At 26.8% G+C, this 7,833-nt stretch overlaps 1 long non-coding RNA gene across 1 annotated transcript; it reads left to right on the top strand.

Moving 5' to 3' along the window:
• Window positions 1–3,276: 3,276 nt before the first annotated feature.
• On the top strand, window positions 3,277–4,024 carry LOC128284017 (uncharacterized). Its single transcript, XR_008274304.1, has 2 exons — window positions 3,277–3,367; window positions 3,886–4,024. It is a non-coding gene; the product is annotated as an uncharacterized LOC128284017 (long non-coding RNA).
• The last annotated feature ends 3,809 nt before the right edge of the window (window positions 4,025–7,833 follow it).

Genomic DNA, 7,833 nt, shown 5'->3' with positions numbered 1-7,833 from the left:
TGTTTGGTTATTTTTCAAGTTTTTAGTGATTTCAGAAATTTCTTCTTCGATACCATAATTTATTGCGAAAATAATAAGACAATGATCTTGGCAAAACAAAAAAGGCTCGTGAAACGTTCGACTATCTAATGATTAAGAAATTATGATACAAACAAATATCACGAATTAATTTAGACAAAATTTTATTTTTAAGTTTATGGTCTAATTTAAATAAAAATAATTAGAGTTTAATTTTGATAAAAAATTCTAATCATAATGTGAGAATAATTGTCAAGTTTAGGCTCTAAAATGTGATTTAACCTTTTTATTATCCAATTCTGTCATTAAGCTTGGCCATTGTTCTCACATTGGAATCTAAATTTTTAATCCAAGTTAGTCTCTAATATTTTCTTGAAAACCTTCAAATTTAGGCTCTAATAGGAACAATTATCAAGTTCAAGCCCCAATATAAAAATAATTGTTTGATTCAAGTCCCGCTATGGAAAAATTTACTGAGTATAGGAACTAACTTAGACAAAAAAAAGTTTAAGCCTCAATGTAAGAACAGAAGTCTAGTTCAGATCCCAACTAATGATTTAACCCTTATTTTTCAATAAAATGAGTTTTGTTGTCATTTTCTAATTGAACTATTATTCAACTAATTCATGACGCTAACTTAATCATATATTTTAAGTTAATAAAGGTATCGGAGTAACTTGAATTTTTAATTCACCTATTTATATAGTATCACATTGTCAATGAAGTTTTATTAATGTTGACAAAAGTTAAAATTTTCGAATCTTGATTTATAATTTCAACTCTAACCACGTTTAAATTATGTGTCGTAATTTCTAAAACTATTATGGTTTAACTTTGTATATATTTTAATTATAAATCTAAACTATTTTAGTTTGACTCTAAATTTATTCTGATTATTAATTTAATTGTGCTTCGTAACGTTTTAATATAATTATTTTATTGAAATATGTATTGCTTTTCATTGTAATACGATTTTTTTTCCTGGAAAACAAGTAACACGAGAAAATATATTTTTCTTTTTAAACCAAACAGAAAATAAAAGAAGGAACTGACTCGATATAAACGGTCCATTAATTATTTATTAATTAAAAGTAAATATTACTACAAATAGTAGTTTATATTATAATAAAGTGTCCTTTAAAAGGGATATTATTATAAAGTTTATTATTAATAAATTAAGAAAAGAGAAGCTGATACGAAGTTTAATATTGTAGAAAATTGGAATCCTACCAATATATTTTATATATGGGTTGTATAAACTTATGTTTGGATATTTTTAATTATAATTTTTCCAGCATTTATCTATATCTATATTATATATGGTATTAATAAAATCATTGAATTGATGTCATCTTCAATCAAGTCATCAACTCGATTATAAAGTTATCGGAATGTTTTTTCCTTTTTTTTTTAAATTTTTTGGTAAAAAAAGAAAATACAACTCAATAATCAAACAATAGGAAAGCTCATTCCATAATTCTTATCAATCAATTGTACCCCTGTTTCCCTGTCTCTTCGAAGCTTGACAATTCTGTCTGCAATACTATTCTTTTCTCTGGGAGTATGCTAAAGATTCCAATGACTCAAAGACTTCAAAAACAAAACAATTCTCCTAACTAGGGCAGAATTGAAACCACCGCAAACACCTTCATGAATGAGGTTCACAGCTTCAAGGTTGTCTGTTCGAATACTGACATTCTGAAAGCCACGATCAAGAACAATTTGCACCCCATCAAGGATGCCCCATAATTCAGAATCAATGACCTCATAGTTACCCAAATACCTTGTGTAACCAACGATTCAATTCTCGTCCTGGTCTCGCAATAGTCCTCCAACTGCAACATACCTATCAACATTTTTAACAGAACCATCCGTGTTCAAATAAACTCATCCATCCGAATAAGGAGGGACGAACTCCGATCTTGAAGTTCTAATGCCCTGCGAATCAGACGCCGAAACATACTGCTTAGCCCAACATAGGGAAGCTTAATCACTTCGTTAGTAAAAAACTAAAAAATATATATACATATGGTAAGAATTGAACCCACACAAATTACATTAGTAAAGCCTTCAATTTACTACTAAGCTAAAGCTTATTTTAAAAAAAAATATTTTTATATATTTTAATTTTATTATCCGCACTTTATTACCTCATCCGGTTGTATATCTATGCTGTTAATAAAATCCCTAACTAAGTTGATGTCACCCTCAATTGTGTCACAACTCGGTTACGAAATAACAAGAATGCCCTCCTATGATTAAAATAAGTAATAATATTCGACAATATTTTAATCTTTCCACTTAAAAAAAAAATGCAGATAGTAGCTGTAATGAACCGAAAGTTACGGTATCGGAAATTGAGTCTTGAGTACTGTTTCCGTGAAATTTATTCATGAATATTTATTAGAAATATTTATGAATTATAGTTGAATGGTTATTTAATGTTTGATTAAGTTAAGTAGCTTGAATTTAGAATAATGACTAAATTGCATACGGTATAAAAGTTTAATTATAGATTAAAGATTAGTAAAGGGACTAATCTAGCAATTAGACCCTAAGTGCCATGTGTGTGAATGCATGATATAACATGTGTAATAGTTGGTATATATGTGTAATAGCTATAAGATATTTTATGTTATAGCTATTACACATATTAATTTTATATTTATTATAGGTTAATAATAATATAATATAGTATAATGAATAAAGAATAATGAGTAAAGAAACATAGAAAGAGTTACAGAGAGCAAACGTGAGAAAGAAAGAAGGAAAGAAATAAATAAATAGAAAAGGGAAATTTGAGGATTAAGGCCCTAAAGTTTAATTGGTAAGTTGTTTTAGTTCATTTTCTTATGATTTTTATGTTTATGGATGCCTAATTCAAAGTTCTACATGTATGAGGTTAAAATGAAGAAAAATAGAAAATTTTTAGATATTGATTTAGTTGAATAAATTGAGGTTTTATGGGTTAAATTGATAGAAATTGAAGTTAGAAGTGAAAATTGAGTGATTTATTAAAAGAATTCTAAGTTAGCTTTAAATAGGGATTAAGTTGAATAGAGCTCAAAATTTATGTTTTATAATGAATTTTATGAGTTAGAAATTGTTAATGAGTTGATTAAAAGAGAATATGAAGCTTAAGTTAAAGAAAAAAAGATTAGTAATGGAAAAAGGACGAAATTGGAATTTTTGTAAAAGTTTGATAGAAAGTGAAAATGTGTTTTATGAATTAGTATATTGATGATTTTTAATTGTATGATTGTTAGTAGCAAACGTAGCACCGGATACGTCATCAAAGAAGAGAAAAGAGAAAGTGAACGAAGATATCGATTAAATTCGATAAATAGTGGTTTGTATTTCTATAAACCGAGCTTAATCGTTATTGCTATATTTGATATTTATATTGTATGAAAATGTGAATGAGGTAAGTATTTTTACCATATTGAAATGAATGTGATTTTGAATACCCTATTAACAGATGTCGGGCTAGTCGGATATAGTTGACATGTCATAGGAATTGGAAGTATTGGGATATTCCGACATTGAGTCGATGAGACACTATGTGTCGACTCATGTTAAAGTTCGGATTTGTTCCGATGAAGTACTTTGTGTACTATAATGTTAAAGTTCGGATTTGTTCGATGAAGCACTATGTGCTTATCCTGGAGTGTGGGTTGGATCCGTGTATCCATTAGTGTTCGAGTTATGTTAATAAGGGTAAATAAAGTAAAGGTTATCAAAGTACTGATTGATATTGAATAATAGCAATAATGTGTTTGAATTACCATGTTTTAAAGTTGATTAAGCTATTGTTTATAGAAATACCACTGAGAGTATTCTCAGCGTACGGTTTGTTTCCGTGCACAGGCTAGGTACGAAAGTATAAGGACTCAGCATACAAGCCGATCCCCAAACTCAAATTGGTGAAGTTTCTATCTTTTTAGAAAATGGCATTGTACCTAGGATGTCTTTTGGTTATTTTGAAAGTATTTAAGTTGTTAAGTGATATTTTGGTATGTTTTGTAAATGTTACCAAAACCTTAAGTATGGTATGTTTTGATATGTTACTGAAGAGTAATAAGAGGAATTGTTGGTAAATGTTGTAGAGACAAGAAATGAAGATGTTATCAACTTAGTTATCAACATTTTATACTAAAACAGATTTGGATAGTAACAGTAGTCCAACTTTGAAAATATACCAAAAATAGTATAAAGTGAATTAGATGATGAATAAAATTTTTAATTGAAGCTTAATGAATCTATTTTTATATGGAAGAAACAAAATAGGTAAAAGAGTTGTATTTTATGAGATATTTACGTTTTGGTGAAACAGGGTTAGAACAATTTCTGGATTCCCTGTTCTGACTTTAGAAATTCACCATAAATTGTGTATTAAGAATTAGGAATCAAACTTTATATGTATGGATTACTTATTGAGTCTATTTTTAATTGAAACAAATGGCATAGTCATTGGATTTCTGTACAAGAATAAATTTGATTCGTAGTGCAGAAGGGTCAGAGTAGCCGAACCCTGAAACAGGGGAGACTTCTTCTAATAAACTGTACTAATTGGCCTGACCAAAAATTCTAGAAAAAAATTAGTAGGTAGATATATGAGTCTAGTTTCAAGGAAAATTTACGGAATTGGATTTCGAGTTTCGTAACTCGAGATATGATTTTTTTAGCGACCGTGATGCAGATGGATAGTTTACTACGAAAACTGTGTAAGTGCTAAGATAAGTTTTGTAATGTCTCCTGCTTGACTCCGGCAACGGTCTCGGGTAGGGGGACGTTACAGTAGCTTTTGAACCCACCCCAATTGCATTAGTATAGCTTTACTTTGATTTTTTTATACATTTTAATTTTATTATGCATATTGTATTACCTCTATCAGTTGTATATATTAATAATGTATTTGATTGAGTTGATGTCACAAGTTAACTCGATGCTGATTCAAGATTGATGACAACACCATGATAAACAATTTAATCTATTCTTCTTTTCATTTTAATAACGTAAATGTTTTATATGTTATTATTAATTTATTTTAAATCATACGTTTAATTATTTATTTTATGTTATTTTTAAACAAACATTTGTGTTCTAAATTTATGGTTTCTACACACATACGTGTGATAGAAATTTTAATATATATTAAATAGTTGATTGAGTTGGTGCCACTCATCAACTCAGTCCAACTCAATTAATAAATTTATCAAAAGCTCATTTCTTTTAGGAAATTTATTTAGTACATTGTCATTAGAGTTTTGCAGACTCCACAAGCATATTAAGAGCATGACAACTGTCACGTTTATTTATATAATTATTATTTTTATTTTTACTTCAACCTATAATACACTTATTAATCCCTTAATCGCTTATGGAATTTAAAAATTTCATTAGTAGTGTACCAAATATTTTATTTTTTTATAAAACCACAAATATTATTTATATATTTTAATAAAATCTAAAAATAAATACATACAATTGAGAATCATTGTTATTTGTAATTTATTTACTCGATAAGAGTGTAATTACATAATAATTTATTATATAATATTGGATGGTATAAATTTAATTTTTAAAAAGAATATTAATTATTATACAATTTTATCAATAATACTTAAGTTTTTTTTTTTCTAAATAAGTAACAAAACTTAAAATCAAATCATTGTATGTAAGATATTAATAAATAAAAAACTCGACATTACGATTACTAATGAAACAAACAAATAAACATCCAATACAATTTGACCTAATTACTTTAGTATTCTATATTCGTTAGGTTCTACATATAGTATTCCTTGTCATATTGGTTTGGTCATTCCAGATTATGATAATTAATAATAAATACTAAGTAGTTTATTTAATTATTTAGTAAGTCAAAATGTATGGAAATTTATCTTTCGTCAATAAAATTTATGAAAATTTATCATTCGTCAATAAAATTTTGAAATTATTTAAACAAGATTAATAAAATAACATTTTATTGTATTTTAAAAATAAAATATAGGTCTTCAAATTAAAATATTATTATTATTGTATAACAATAATCTTGAACTTAAATCATATACGGTTGCATTTGAAAAATCATAGGATAATTTAATTTATACGTATTTATCTATAAATATTCCAATTTTATCATTCTCTATTTTTTTTTGAATAATAACATGAGATAACTATATTAAATTAAAACGAACAAAAGCATTAGAAGGCTTATCTTTAGCTACCTGCATACCCTCCTTTCAATCAGAAGACATTTTAGCTATAAGATTAGCAACTTGATTCCTCTTTCTAGGCACATGTTTTATCACCCAATGATCTCTACTTTGTAACACTCGTTGAATTTGTCGAAATAAAATTAAATTTGAAGACATATAATAACCTTCTTAAATAATTTAATTACACCTAATTTAATAAAATTTGTTAACTATAATAAATATCTCAAATATAATAAAAACATACAAAAAAAAAAAACCAAGATTTAATAGCAAGTCAATGGAAACAGTTCGGGAGTCAATGGAGTGGGACAACATTTGTGGTTGGTTCACAATTGCAAATTTGCAACTTGGAAATAAAAGCACCTTAATATTATATATATATGTAATCTTCTGGTAGTTCGTACACATGGGCATTATTATTCTCTACTTCAATTATTAGTCTCTTACTATAGTGGGTAGCTTAAAGTTAAATATCGAAAAAAAAATTAGGCTGCTTTGACCAATTAGCTATTTTTTAAAACAGATAGATTAAGTTTTAGCTTGATTAGTATTAACGTTATTGTTAGTGCAGAAAAATATGGATTTAAGTATGTTGAAATATATTATCCTACTATTTAATAATTAGAGAGAGGTAATTATGGATAGTTCTAGGCATTGTATCAAAAAAACATATATGATAAAAATTTATAATGAAATTAATGTTAAAAATAAGAATATTTTTTAAAAAAAGAAAAATAATAAATAAATAACATTTATACTTTTGTTAAACAATATTTTCATGCACTTTTAGTTGTTACTAGAGTGAAAGTATCAATGGATTTATTAAAGAAAAATTATTTTCTGTATTATTATTTTATTTTTATAATATAATAATTTAAAATTAATCACTCTTCTTTAATATAAACTTTTTCTCAATGCAGATGATTATTTAGTAAAGATAAAAAGTAACATTCAAAGTAATATCAAAATTAATTTTTCTAAACATAGATAAATTTATTAACGAAAGTTATTTAATATATTGTCTCCATGAACGATAAATAATAATTAATTATAATTAATTATTATTATTATAATAATAAATTTAGTTCATAAATTTACCCATTGATTTCAATTTTAACATATTGCATTCACTTTTTAACTATAAAAATAAGACTTGGTTAAGCCCACTTATAAGTGGCCATGGTGAAACCAAAACCTAATTTTTCCAGGACCATGGGCTACGGCCAAATTATTGGATTATCACAATTTCCAAGTCCAAAGCTGCCTATTCTTTACATCTAATCTTATATTTGTGGATCAATGGGTTAACTCTTACACGTTGGCAGCATATAATTTAAGTAAAAAGGCATGAACGTTGTTTCAATAGATGATAATGTGTTGGAAGCATGATTGGTGGATTTTGATGGGTGATGGGTTTATTTGTGATTAGTGTAAAAATAGTGACAACGGTGAGATTAAATACTGTACTGTTAGATAAAAAGCAAACTAAACGCATCACATCGCATATTGCCATCCATCTAAACCCACCCTTAATCTCCAAGTATTAGAGTTTTTGTTTTAAGACTCAGTGAGGAGAAATTGTGTATTCTACATT

This window comes from Gossypium arboreum, chromosome 11 (genome assembly GCF_025698485.1).
Source record: "Gossypium arboreum isolate Shixiya-1 chromosome 11, ASM2569848v2, whole genome shotgun sequence".
Taxonomy (NCBI): Eukaryota; Viridiplantae; Streptophyta; class Magnoliopsida; order Malvales; family Malvaceae; genus Gossypium; species Gossypium arboreum.
This window is presented reverse-complemented; position numbering and strand designations above follow the sequence as displayed.